This window comes from Pteropus medius, unplaced genomic scaffold (genome assembly GCF_902729225.1).
Source record: "Pteropus medius unplaced genomic scaffold, Ma_sr-lr_union100, whole genome shotgun sequence".
NCBI classification, from domain to species: domain Eukaryota; kingdom Metazoa; phylum Chordata; class Mammalia; order Chiroptera; family Pteropodidae; genus Pteropus; species Pteropus medius.
The window spans coordinates 1556316-1571616 of NW_024355203.1; the positions used below are offsets into that span (position 1 = coordinate 1556316).

General features: G+C 33.5%; 1 protein-coding gene and 1 pseudogene across 2 annotated transcripts in view; one reads left to right on the plus strand and one right to left on the minus strand.

Moving 5' to 3' along the window:
• IL1RAPL1 (interleukin 1 receptor accessory protein like 1) overlaps positions 1–15301 on the plus strand; it is a 1227390-nt gene that overhangs the window by 594399 nt on the left and 617690 nt on the right. The gene's annotated exons all lie outside the window — the stretch shown is intronic.
• Positions 8357–8475, minus strand: LOC120598474 (uncharacterized; annotated as a pseudogene).

Below are 15301 nucleotides of genomic sequence, written 5' to 3' on the forward strand. Positions count from 1 at the left end.
TGGCAGTCCTCAGATACTATAACAAGAACACCTTCATATACATTTTAGCTCCTATAGAATTCTTCAGGGATATACTTCACGTCTTAATATATAGAATATCTCAAATATAAACTTACTTTTCTCTCTTGGTGATTCTTCAAAATATTTTTGCATGTTAGTTATTGTGATCTCCTGGTGCTTCAGTGTAGGTAAAAGCATAGAATCAGAATTGTTAACATCTCTTCCCTCTTTTAGGAAAGTGACCTTGTGCAGTTCGCTTTTAGCAATCAATGCCTCAAGGACAGCTGAGCCAAATGTGGTTAATTAGGTCTGTCATCAGCACCCACACTTAGCAACACCCAAATTCTATTCCCATATACAGTATAAATGTCTTATGCCTCCAGGTACCACAATGATGAGGTACAGGTGACTGTTTTCTCACCCTACCTCTGATAGTTGACCTACCTCTCATCACCACCATGCTGCCTGGGCAGCTGACGAGCAGATTCTGATAACAATAAGTGTGGCAGCTTTGAATGATTGCCATGGAATTGTTTTTTCTTCCCCCAGTTTTTCTTTTTTTTTTTTCTCTTTCTTCTGCCTCCTGTTGCTATTCCAAATTTTCTGTAAAAATCTGGTTTAAGTATAGATTACCAACCCATCAGAGAATACACTTCCTTTCAAGTGGGAAATCAAATAATCACAGCATGGTGGGTACCATTTTTATGCTTCTTCCTTCTATGTTGTTGGTTTATTGCTTGGATCTACAGGGGAGAATTCATTCTGCATAAGGAGGAAAGGTTTGCAGCCCCTCCTTTTCTAACCACAATTGTTTTTGAAGTCTACAGCTATTCTTAAAGTTAGAGAGATCTGAAAGTTTGGCCTCACACAGGGAAGAGAGTAGTGTGTATGCATATGTGTGTACATGTACATGTATTATCTTGCTCAGTAGTAGGCATATGTTAAATTAATTTGACAAGCTGTTTATTTTCAACATAATGTAAAACACAGAAATGAACTTCTATTTCAAAGATGTGAAAATAATTTTTTTTTTAATCAAATGAGCAAGAGCAAATCAACCGATGATACAATCATGTTTCATTTGGGTTCATATATGCTGTTTTACATGAACACAAATTAGCTTTGCAAGTTTTTCACCTATGCCTAGTTATTTACTATAACACAGTGGCCCCCCAACCTTTTTGGCACCAGGACCAAGGCTTCTATGAGAATCTACTGCCTGATGATCTGAGGTGGAGCTGAGGCAGTGATGCTAGCGCTGGGGAGCAGCTGCAAATGCATATGAAGCCTTGCTTGCTCCCCTGCCACTAACCTCCTGCTGTGCATCCCAGTTTCTAACAGGCTGCAGGACTGTCCGTGGCCCAGAGGGTTTGGGGACCCCTGCTATAACATATAATTTTGTAAAAATTATGTATGGCTAATTTAAATTCATCTAAATTTTATACCAAAAATGTATTAGGTATTGGGGAAAAGGGTTTATATAAGTGAAATAAGTCAGACAGAAAAAGTCGAGAACCATACAATTTCACTTATATGTGGGATATAAAACTGAAAGCAACAAACAAACATGACAAACAAACAGAGACTCATGGACATGAACAACAGTTTAGTGGTTACCAAAGGGAAGTGGGGAGGAGGAAGGTAGAGAAGGGAAAAGAGGGTCAAAAAAAATGGTGACAGAAGGAGATTTGACGTTGGGTGGTGAACACATAATGCAATATAGATATGACATCTTATTGAATTGTACACTTGAAGTCTATATAGTTTTATTAACCAGTGTTACCCCAATAGATTTAATAAAAATTAAGAACAGAAGACATCTGGTTCCTTAAAAAAAAGGTATATTTATTAATTTACTTATTTCAATATGATTAGTTAGACGGCGAAAAGCAAAAAAAAAAAAATCAGTAGGGTTCCATTATTTCAAAGACTATTACAAAAATGATACTGCACTCACCTGGCCCCAGGGACATGCCACAAGGACATTAAGAACACTACAGTACGAAATTCTAATATTTCTCTTAACAGTAACTAAGAGAAATACAAAACAGGGTTAATTGTGGTGAAAGAAAGAAAATTTGGGAAAACATAAATGTTTTTTTTGTATTATAAAGAAGTGTGACTTAGAATGTCCTATTTGGGGTCTAATTTAGACATTATGGAAATGAAAATTGTTTGGTAGCAGTAATGACATGAAGAGATTAAAAAACAGGACATATAAGGCCATGTATGTTTTATGGTGGTGTTTTGAACAGTTAGCAGTTAGCAGTTACGGTTCTTGACACTTTCTAACTTGGGCAAAGTGGTTTTATGTCATAGATAACTTTGTGGAGAGGTAGAATAACAAGGATTGTGTCTGAAGAGGTGACAGACATAGTTCTGGATGCTTCAGATTTTCTATAAATTAACAAAAGAAAAAGACAAACAAACGGAAAATTTAATGCAACTTTTATCACAGACAATATACAAATCAAAATGAAAAGACCAATAAATCAATACAAAAATGGTCATATTAGATGAAAAAATAGTTCATAGGAAAGTCAGTAGGCTTTGAAAAATATTCAACTTCCCTCATAATTAAACAAACAAAAATTTTACCCATCAATTTAACAACATTAAAACATGGCAAGTATGTAGAAAATAAGGTGTTTATACATTGCTGATAGTTTAATTGATAGAGCCTATGTGCAGAATAATTTAGCATTATCTGTCAAGACCAAAATGGCACATGCTTTTTGACTCAGCAATTCTCAAATTTATCTTTCAAATACAGTCATCCATGTTATACATCGTGTGTGTGTACATTTATTGTTTTTTGAATTGCATATGATTGGCAATTACTTAAATATGCAAAAATAGAAGATGGTTGAGAAAATTATAGTTTATATACACAATGGACGCCATTCAGCTATGATGAAGAGACAATTCTATATGTACTAGTATGGACAGATCTTGAAAATATATTGTTAAATGGAAGAACTATAGGGTGCAAAAAGTAGATATAGTATGCTACTGCTTGGAAGAAAGAATATTCTCATGCAAACACACACAAAGACATACACACACATACACACTTGGATGATCTTAAAATACCTCTAGCCTGTTCATGCTTGAAATTGGTTAAGGAGGTTGCCTCTAGGGGCACTGGTGGGCTGGTGAGATTGGAGTGAGAAGACACTTTTCAAGTTAGACACTTTCACACTTTTTACATTTTACATCTTATTGTATAGCCTACTCACAAAAAAAAAATAATTTAAAACTAAAGATATTAGAGGAAGTTATGGATTCTAAGGCTATATTGTTTCTGGAAATAAAAGCGTGCATTTAGCTATAATTACTTTCGCTTTATTAGGATTCTGATAGTAGTGAACATGAAACAGTAGTGAACATGAAACAGAAGAAAAATGCCACAGACATTTTGACACCAAACTGAGATAATTTGAAATTTTTTTGCCTTATTAATATTCTTAAATAATTATGGAGACGATGCTGTGACCCAGAAGTGCAATAATCCATTAAAGCATTTCGTTTACATCCCATTAACAATGACAGCATTCTGTTACCCTTTGATTTTTTTTTACATCAGAATCTTAGTTATTTAACCATTTTCCAATTATTAAGTAGTGTATGAAACAAACTCACATTTTATATTCAGAACAATGCACATCATAATATCTGTATCTTATAGCAATTATAGATTACAACAGTGAAAATTGAGTTTCAGAGTACGAAAAGATTGGAGAACAAGTCAAAATCTTATATGAATATGAGAGAATATTTTAGTTATAATTAGAAGGCACTAATGGCCTAATTGTCATTAATACTGAGGGATAGTTTTGAAAAGTATTTATAACTTAACGTATCAAATGCCAAAACTGTGAAATAAAGAAGAGGCATAGAAAATAAAGATAAAAGAATTGCCATATATTACCCAATTTATATCTAATGTTTTTTTTTAATCAGTAGTATAAAATATAAAGGAAATTTTATACATCATTATATATGGCATTTCTTTACTTGTGGTGTTAAGGTGATTATTTTCATACAATAATTTACAAAATCACACACAAGTGATATAACTTAGGTGTGTATCCTCTAGTTGTACGTAAGAACTTTGATTCAATTTTCTGCTCAATGTACTCAACCTCTAACTTATTAATGAGAAAATCACATTTTTCTTTTTCATTGGACTTTATTTCGTTACCACACTAGCCACTTGATTTCACCATGCCACTTAAGGAAAAAGAAGTCCTCAAGAGGATAACGAAGAAAACCACAATTAAGAAATAGAAACAACAACAATAATTTTGCTAAATAATTAACAACATTTTGTTTATTGTTTCTAATAACTTTTTTAGTGGAGTCTGTAGGATTTTCTGTATAAAGAATCATGTCATCTGCAAAAAGCGACAGTTTGCCTTCTTCATTCCATATTTGGATGTCTTTTATTTCGATATTCGATGACTGTCCTGGCGACACCAAAGTTAATGAGCTCGTATGAGACTATGGTGAGCATTAATATGCGTTCACCCATTGGAAAAACGAAGAAACCATTAAACCATTAAACCATGGCTTATATATAAAATTTCAGAGGGTCAGCTGAAAATCCTATGGTTTTAAGATTTCTCATTCCCTTTTAGCATTTAGAACTTTAAGTATAGAATAATTTCTCCTCAAATAACACGAGGCATTTCATCTTCAGTTCACTTCACTTCACTTCACTTCAGAAGAGGTATCGTCCTCTCATTCAGTTTGCTGCATGATATCTAAAATATTAAGACTCGTTTCCCTTGAATGTACCATTACAAATAAGCTTCTCACAAGGAAAAAGAAAGGTGTTTAGAAAAGGCCAGGGGCTTTCTTTGATACTTTCAAGTAAACTCATGTTTGTGTAGGCAATGGTACCTCGGCTATTGTCCAGCGGTTTAATTGGCTCTCGTTTCCCTAATCTCCTATAACAGATAATGTTATTACAGAATCTCAGGACTCCAAAATCCCCCATCAGACAAAACAAGCCTTTTAATGAGAATCTCTTTGTTTTACCTGACATTTGGCTTGGTTTGAGCCACTTTGATCCATATTACTTGTGAGAAATGCAATATTTTTTTCTAACTAAGCTCATTCTAAACCAGGAAACAAATTATTTTGGATCATTTCTTTTCTGGAATGATTCAAAGTTCAAGAAAGTAAAATTGGGGAGGAATTTAAATTAAGCTGAAGAAGCAAGGAGACAAAATTAAATTGAATTTTATAACCTCTGTTTTGCAACTAGGATGATAATTTTATCTTGAAAGACAAAGCGCTGGAGCATTTGCTGTTTTTGAAATTACATTGTTTTATTCTATAATAATAAATCAATGTGTATAATTCATGTTTCCAGATTCTGTATCGTTTATTTATCCATTTAGTTATTTTTAAATTCAACAAATATTGAATGTCTTCTGTGTTCGAGGCACTGTAATAGAGTAGAGCGAAGAAACCGACAAACAAAAGAAAATTCTAACTCTAATAGAACTTGTAGTTTCAATAGTGATAATTATATGGGAAAAATGTATAGAAGAGAAGAATACGGTGTCTATATGGATATGGGGCAGATATGTTATCTTATATATAACTTATCTGTATCCATATCTATCTACAAGACATAGATTATATGTTCTATTAAAAGATGTCAAAGATAACCTCTCTGATAAGTTGACTTTTGAGAAAATTGAAAGGAAGTGAAGGGACAAGTCAGTAGCTATGGAGAAAAGAGTCTTGCTGGCAGGGCACAGCAAATGCAAAGGCCTAAGCTGAAGCATGTTTCGCGTTTAAGGAACAACGAAGAGTGACATTGGTTGGGGGGAAATGATATGAGATGAGATGAGAGAGACAGGGTGGGAGTGGAACAGGTCTGCTAGGTCTTTGGTGACTATGGAATGATTTGGGAATAGATTCCTTTGAACCACATGTATAGAATATGGTGGTTAAAATAGAAAATCGGGGCCATGAAGAAAATATAGAAGCAAAAATAGCACGCAAGAACACTAATATGATTTCTATAGTTGAGACCCAGATTTTTCTCTGAGTTTCCTAGTAACCAGGGCATAAAAGGAAATGAAAATTTCATAGGTCTGGTTGAATAAATAAATAAACAATCAAGCATACCAATTATTTATGAAAATCAAAACAATATTATAAAGTATTGCTCTTGCTTGTCTACTTTGTCTGCCAAACATGCCTTTTTATTCTTGATTTTTTATTGTTTTGATTCTTCAGTTATTATTGAATAAATTTTCATATATGAGATACTGTAATTCCATCTAATTTTAAACAAGCCTGTAGGTTATAAAATCTAATGTCATTTTTAAAGTATCTGCTAACATCCTGAAATTTTCATGACTTGCCTTGTATAGATGGATATATATTTATGTCAATCCCATGATTCAAGTGGACAAATTCAGTCTTTATTTTAAGTAGAAAGCACATATTAAATTCTTCATGTACCAAGAGGAAACTCACTTCAGTTAACAAATTGATTTTCTCTTTATATTGACTGCCTCTTTTAAATTTCAAACTCTTACATTGAGATTAATGCAATTTCTTATTGATCTGGTAAATATTTTATTAGGTACTGTAACATTTCAAGTTAAAAACACTGTGTAACCAGAAATAAGCCATTCTCTCATTTAAAATAATAATTTGAGTAACTAAAAAAAGACCATCGTCCGAGAGAATTTGCCTTTCTGGGAAACAACAAGAAAGTGAACATGACTAAGGTAGTCATTACCTAATGTTTATAAAAGTTGCTAAACCCAATTAGAAATATAGAAAAGTGTGAATGGTATGAAAAGACATATAAGAGGAAGATATTGCCCTTATGAAATAAACCATTCCTGTTAGATAATGAAGTAGTAAGATTTCAAAACTTTCAAGGTATTATATTCTAAAATGGATGGTGATTTAAGCAAGTAAATTGAAAATAGTCTAAAGTATGCAATAGTGAGAGAAACATACTAAGTAGAAGGTTAAGATTTGGATAACAAAAATCAGAAGATAAAGCCAAAGAATGTAAAAACATGTTAATGGAAGATATGCAGTCTATGGAAACTTGTTAGGAAGCCTAAAGTAATTAAAGTATATATGTGTGTGTGTGTGTGTGTGTGTGTGTGTGTATATATATATATATAGAGAGAGAGAGAGAGTGTGTGTGTGTGTGTGTGTGTGTGTATCTTTTTTTCTGTTCCAAGGGTTGAAAAACTATTGGTCTAAGGGTATAGAATGCGATGTGTTTTGATAGAGTTGAATATTTATCATGTTATTTGAATTTGTAAAGTTTGAATTTTTAAAGATGTTACGATGATAAATATCATACTTGCTTCAAACACCAAAAATAGGTGTAATAAACAATTTTGAGAGGACCTATTGACCTCAAGACACTTCAGATAAATATAATGAGGTTTCCTCCAGATGCTAAATATACTTTTTAAAGTGTCATTAAATGTGTTCGAGTGGCATTGGTTAATAAAATTATATAGGTTTCAAGTGTACAGTTTTGTAATACATCATATGTATATTGCACGGTGTGTTCACCACCCAAAGTCGAGTCTCCTTCTGTCACCATATATTCAAACCCCTTTACCCTTTTCTACCTTGTTCCATCCCCCTTTTATCTCTGGTGAAAACTAAACTGTTGTCTGTGTCTATGAGTTTTTCTTTGTCTTGTTCATTTGCTCCTTTCAGTTTAATATCCCACATGTGAGTAAATCTAATGGTTCTCGACTTTTTCTGTCTGATTTATTTCACTTAGCATGATAATCTCAAGATTCATCCATGTTGTCGCAAATGGCAATATTTCACCTTTTCTTATGAATGAGTAATATTCCATCACGTATATGTACCACATCTTCTTTATCCAGTCATCTATCAAAAGACACTTCAGTTGTTTCTTTGTCTCGGCCACCATAAATAATGCTGCAATGAACAAAGTAGTACATATATCTTTATGAATAAATGTTTTCAAAATTTTGGGGGTAGATACCCAGAAGAGGGATTGCTGGGACATGTGGTAATTCTATTCTTAATTTTTTGAGGACCCTGCATACTGTTTTCCATAGTGGCTGTACCAATATACAGTCCCAACAGCAGTGTATGAGGGTTCCTTTTTCTCCACATCCTCTCCAACATTTGTTATTACTTGTTCTGTTAATGATAGCCATTCTAACAGGTATGAAGTGGTATCTCATTGTGTGTGTGTGTGTGTGTGTGTGTGTGTGTGTGTGTGTGTGTGTGTGTGTGTGTGTGTTTTGGCAAGCAACAGCAATTGACGTCTGGTGCAAGGACCTTGCCAGTTTACAATCCTTTTTTTTTTTTTTAATGCCTACAGCATCTGGTCTTCCTAGGTGGTCTCCCATCCAAGTACTAACCAGGCCTGACCCTACTTAGCTTCCAAGATCAGATGGGATCGGGCTCGTTCAGGGTGGCATGGCTGTAGACTTCATTGTGGTTTTGATTTGCATTTCCCTAATAACTAGTGAAGCTGAGCATCTTTTCATATGTCTGTTGACCATTTGTATGCCTTCTAGGGAGAAGTGCCTGTTAGGTCCTCTATTTTTTAATTGAATTGTTTGGGGTTTTTTTGTTGTTGTTGTTGAGTTTTATGAGTTCTTTATATATTTTGGATGTTAGACCCTTTTCGGAGGCATTGTTTGCAAATATCTTCTCCCATTCAGTTGTTTGCCTCTTTATTTTGTTGATGATTTTCATTGCTGTGCAGAAGCTTTTTAGTTTGATATAGTCCCATTCATTTATTTTTGCTTTTACTCATCTTGCTTTTGAGGTCAAATTCATGAAATCCTCGATAAGACCAAGGTCCATACATTTAGTACCTATGTTTTCTTCTATATATTTTGTTGTTTCAGGTCTTAGATTTAGGTCTTTGATTTATTTTGAGTTAATTTTGGTGTATGGTGACAAATAGCAGTCTAGTTTCTTTTGCATGTGGCTTTCCGATTTTCCCAGCACCATTTATTGAAGAGGTTTTCTTTTCTCAGATGCTAAATATTCTTCCCTTGCTCTGACACATTGCATGTCTTAAAGGCTATATACACAACTTGTTTTCTTATACCAGGTATCATTATTATTTCCCTTTTACACATGAGGAAACAAAGAGCACTCAGATGATTAACTGGATTCTAATACTCAAAGATATTTGAATTTAAGGTGTTAATGATTAAAATGGTTGATAAAATTGGAGATTTAAGGTACAACATTTCATATCATTTATATTAGGTAGATGCAGTCAGGGGACCAGGAAAGGGTGATTAGAAAATCCAGATGAGAGCAACCAGGATCTTTATCAGAGACTAAAAATGAAATTAAGGATTTGTGGGGAGGGGAGGTGAATGCTTTAGAAGACATGAAAAATGGCAAGCAATTAGGTGAAAAGTAAATGGTTACGAAGAACTTATTGAATGTATGCTATCAGTGAAAATCATATTTGGAATTGTTTTATATAAAGCAATTGAGCTTGTTTTAGTGGGTGATTCAGAAGGTAGGTTGATAAAAAATCTCATCTACAAAGGGAAAATATAATTGAGCTTAGGCTGGATATGAAAGGGCAGAAGTGAAGAGATAGATCCATGTGTATTTATTTAAAGTTTAACATGAGCACAGAGACACTATAGGAAAAGAAATTCAACTAAAGAACCACAAATATAAATGAATCTCAACAAAGAATAGCTTCTAATATTGGATATATTTCCCGGGAAAAGATACAGGGTCCTCTCTTAGTAAGCAAAGAATAAATAAAACAAATGCCACCATTTTTAAAAATTTAAAATTTTTAAGCTACAATTTATGTTTCTGATTTATATTTATGGATATGATAGTCTATTAATATCTTTTATGAAACAATTATATAGAAGTAAAGTGGAATCTATATGTACGCATGTTTCTGAGCATGTGTGTGTTTGTGTGTGTGTGTGTGCGCGTGTCTGTGTGTGTGTGGAGAGAGACAGAAAGAGAGAGAGAGAGAAATCTAGGATCATAAGGTTATATTTGTGAAAAAAGAAATGTTCCAGTTCAAGGCGTATGCATTTATACAGTGGACTAGTAGTGTGATGAGATTGGGGAACAAGTCAAAACACTTGAATGGAAGCAGAATAATCATATATAAGACAGATGAAGTATTCCAAAGTCACCTTGAAATAAATATAAAATTGATGTTGGCAGCTCAACAGTGACAAGAGTCAAGATATTATGCTGCTGTGAAACCATAAAAGATGCAATTGATATTTTAATCTAAAATATCAAGTCTGAGGGAAAAGCCTGAAAATAGGAATTATTCTTAAAAATAAAAGTGTATCTGTTGATATATGTCTGACTTGACTGCTTTCATTTTTTTAATCCTCATATGGAGAATAATAAAAGTAGAATTTCCCAGTTCATCTTATCTTTAATTTCTGAAAATGAATCTCAATTTTTTACAGACAAGAACCTAATGCCCTCTGAGATTGTCATTAGATTAAAAAATATATTGGAAATGTTTTTATTGTTAGAACACCGCTTTTCTTAAGAAATGAAGTTAACCTTTTGAGTTTTCAAAAATTAAGATACTGATGTGTTTGTGTGTGTGTGCATGTGTGTGCGTGTGTGTTAAAGAACACTTATATTGGCTTTTCTAAAACTATTTAGTTGTAGTTTTCCTAGTTAGAGCAGAATTCTATATTCCCCTTGTTACTTAGGAGGGGAAATAAAATTTTTTGAATATTTTCTTCTCCCTTTTCTTCCTGACCCATTTAATCACCTAACTGAATCATCCCTCCTTCTCCTCCTTTCATTACCAAATTTTTATTAAGCTCCTACAATGTTCCAAAAACTGATTCATCGTCATTGAGGAGTCACATGACTCCCAGTCTATCTACTCTCACATCAACCCAATAAAATTCTCAACTAATCTCTTAATTATGTTCTAATCTCTTCTCTGAAAGCTTCCTACATTTTACTTTATAGGTCAACATAATCTTCATTTAAAATATATATTGTTCAATTAACTCGTGAATTAATTTTTTGTTTTCACAAATTATATCTAGTTGCTTACATTAAAATTGTATATGATTAAATAGTAAACAGCAATAGAATCAAGGAAAAAATGATGGAAATAAATCAACTAAAAGGGGCAGCAGTTTTGTTGTGATTGCTTTTCTAAATATTATTATTCTTAACTTCCTAATAGTGGATATAAAAAGCAAGACATAGCCTCTCATGTAGGACTCAGCATCGGAGAGGAAAGTACATCACTTGCAGATTTCACTAAATTCCACCTAATCCTTTTATTATAAAGTCTTAGTTTTTCCATCTGTTCAATGAAGATAATGCCAACCTTGTAGCACTATGATAAACAGTCTGATAGCTTGGTCACAAATACTTCAGCATGCTGAACACTGGGCCATTTATCCAGGAGTAACCTCTCTTGCATCAAGCTTAGTTCCACAAGGCCTTGTTTGTATAGATGATGATGGTGATCATGATTTGATGCTGCTGCTGTTGCTGTTGCTGATGGTGATGAGGATGATTGTGGTGGCAGTGATGGTGATGTGATGATGGTGATGATAGTTAACATTTATTGGCAACTTATAATATGCTTGATATGCTAAGCATTTGCCTGGCTTATCTCATTTAATCCCCAAAACAACCCTGTGAGATTGGTACATTTTAAGTTCCCTTTTGACACTGAGGAGACCTTAGAGAGGTTGAGTGAGTTCATGTCCATACACGTAATATGAATCTGCTGTATGTTTATCTTTGGTGTATGTTGGCCCCATAATGATAAATATGGGAGAATTGCCCTGTTTCCTTACCTTTTCTCACTAGTATAAGTTATTAATTGAATGAAACATGAGGATAATAAATTCAGAAGAGGCAGAGAGTTACATTTTTGCAACATATAAAGTAAAATCTGGACAGTTACAGAAATACTTTGAAAATACAGAGAGCAAAGCACATTTATTTGCTTTTTATTTTCTCTCCTTTTAGAAGAGCAAGTATAGCATGTTTCTGAAAGTTTTTGCAATTTATCTAGTTATATTGTTAGCACCAATGTATTTGGAAGTAAATGTTTTTTGGCAAATTCTGTCCCAATGCACTACATCATTTGAGTTCATGGAAAGATATTAGCCCCGATAAGAAATATTAGTAAAATTGATTTCACTTCGACAGTCTGTATGTTGAGGTTGCTGCGGTTATCTATTTACATCTCTCTGTTCTACACAAAAACAGCATTTTAAACGATGCAGATAAATAATAGTGACATTTCATCTCCCTTTCTAAAGTTGAATTCCAGAAGGTGGAAAGATCCTTTCATGCTTACATTACCATGACAAACTGAAAGAGATAAATCCCAAACGATGGGATGAGATGTGGGAGTTAGGGGATTAATGCTTAGATGCTTCTTCCAATTTATTTCTCCTATTATATGTGTTAAAAATATATACCATATGTCATGCAGCATGTTTTAATCCCATCAAAATTTCTCACAATTCCTCAGGGGATATGTTTTTGCTGCCAAGTTTTCACTGCCATGGTTCTGACTTACTATTCCTTTGCAGAGAGCTTCATGGTTTATTTTATGATAACATGTTGTTATTACTTCTCTGGCTGTAATTTTTATAAGGAAAATTAGTCCCAGGGGAATTTATTTTGAGAGCAGCATGCTTAATGGTTACGGAGAAGGACAGAAATATTTCCAGAGAGCAATGTATCCTTCAGTTGTTTTAATAGAACAGAAATTCCTTTGACAGCACTTGTGAAAGCCTTTATTATACTCAGCATTTAAATTCAGCCCTTGAACCGGGGTTTTCCCAGATCATTTAAGGGTCAATTTTGGAATGGTTCTTGTGTTCTGTGTCACTTTTCAATGATTGCACTTTACCCAGAAGAACAAATATAGGGGAAACAATTCTCCTTTAGTAATATTAAGTACTTACGGCAAGTGACAGAAAACCTGCATGTAATACCTTAAGAGGAATTTTTTTTGCGCTATGTTTTTGTTTTTAAAAATTAGTGAATAACAATGAATGCTGTTAGGTTAAGAAAGACAGATTGAATTCATTTTCAGTTCAAAAAGAAATGAAGGTTAAAACTTTACCCTAAGAATAAAGATCTAATTACTTTCATGTTCCTCCGTGTGGTGCTTTAGTTTTAAATCCCATTATATTTTTGAAATTTTAACTCAGTTTACACAACATTGTTCACCTAACTCATATAGGCTAGGTTCCACTTGGCCCCCTGATAATTGATTTTTACAAATCTGGCATCACTGCAAGCTTTATTTGACTTAAGCAACCTAGTATAACAAAGCCAAAGTTACTTCTTTTTAGAAATTAAGTTCCTCCTAAATCTACGTGCCCTGATTCCAATCGAGTGCTCTAATTATAATAATATTCCCCCACAGAGAAGCTATTAGCATTTATGGGCTACATCAAAAAGAAATAATAAACATATCTGGGCACAATTCCAGAGGTTTTGTGTTTCCTTTGGGTTTCCTTCCTATTATAAGATACAGCAGAAGTGGAGGTCAAGTTTGCAAATGGCACATTTTTATTAAAATAAGTCTGCTGGTCATGGTGCAAATACCATCTTTTAAGTTCTCCTGTATGACTTAATAAATGCAGGAATGCAAAGTAAGGAGTTACTTGATGTCATAACACCATTGGCAATATAATGATGGTAAATATCAAAATAATCCGCTTCTCCCCTCCCCCACCATCTATCCTATAAAGTTTAGGTATATTAGACTTCAGCTTCTCTTTGTCAGACTCAAATTGGATTTCCTTTGCTATGGGCTCTAGTCTCAGACTTTTATGACCCTAATTTAGTAGCTTTTCAAGGGATTTAAGGTGTTAGCCTTTTATATTTCTAACAAAAAGTACAGCGCAAATCCACCTTAGTATAGTGAATCTGTTTGAAGTTTTGTTTTACAAAAGATACCATACTTTCTGAGTTCATTTTTAAAAATTAGAGTAATCAGTACATTTTAATTTAAAGTGAAAGTAAATTGGTTTTAAAAAGTATACATTATGATTTTCTGTAACCTGACTTCACAGTCAAATTTAGGGCAGAAACTCTATAAAATTTTTGCTATACTATAAAATATATGTTATATTTCTTTAAGCTACTGTTACTTATAACTTAGGTGTTAAATCTTCATTTAAGTATTTAGTATATATTCATGTTGGCACAGATTTTAATAGAGAATTTGCATTTCTTAAATGTTCTCTTTAGCTAAGTTAAATCTATATCAGAAATTTTAAAAAATACAATATAAAATTAATCATGATTTTAAATGTAATTGATTCTAGGTAAACTTATAATTAGGAAATCAAATTTTAAAATTGTATTACTAGTGGAAATTCTCATATGATTTGTAAGTCAAAATATAGTCAACTGCTTAAGATTACCTGTATCGCTATGGGAAATAAACAATAAATTGAGGTAATGGCTTCTCATGAAATATAACTTACACATAGTATCATGGGTCCTTTTGCATGTTGTGTTTCTCATTAGAGGAATTCTAGTGAGTGTAGCCAGTAAAATATTAATAAATGCTGAGGTAAAATGTACATTTTTGAGGAAGCTGTAATTAAAATCAAATGCCACTATATTTCCAAAAAAACTTAAGTTAACTCTTGCCCTGCTGTTTTTGGGATATTCCATTTGGAGAATTTGTTTTTTTTTTTTTATTTGATTCATGTAAACAGCAACAATGATAGCAAAAACAAAAAATGGAGATGTTAAGCTATGAGGATATCATCATCTTTCACATTATGCAAAAACTGAAATAAAGAAGATATTGTGTAACAATCTGTTTTCCACAAGAGTCACATTTGCATTAAAAATAAAGAGAAGTTACAGACTGGGAGTTAAGAGTATGCATTTTTTATTGAAGTATAGTTGACATACAATATTATATTAGTTTCAGGTGTATAACAGTGATTTGACATTTATGAAATGATGGCCACATTAAGTCTAGTCACTGTACAGAGTTATTGCAATATGATTAACTTTATTTCCTGTGCTGTACATCAGTGGTCCCCAACCTTTTTGGCACCAGGGACCGTTGCTCCTATGAGAATCTAACACCTGATGATCCGAGGTGGAGCTGAGGCAGTGATGCTAGCACTGGGGAGTGGCTGCAAATACAGATGAAGCTTCGCTGGCTCACCTGCCACTCACCTCCTGCTGTGTGGCCCTGTTCCTAACAGGCCACGGACCTGTACCAGTCCACGACCCAGGGCCTGGGGACCCCTGCTATACGTTACAT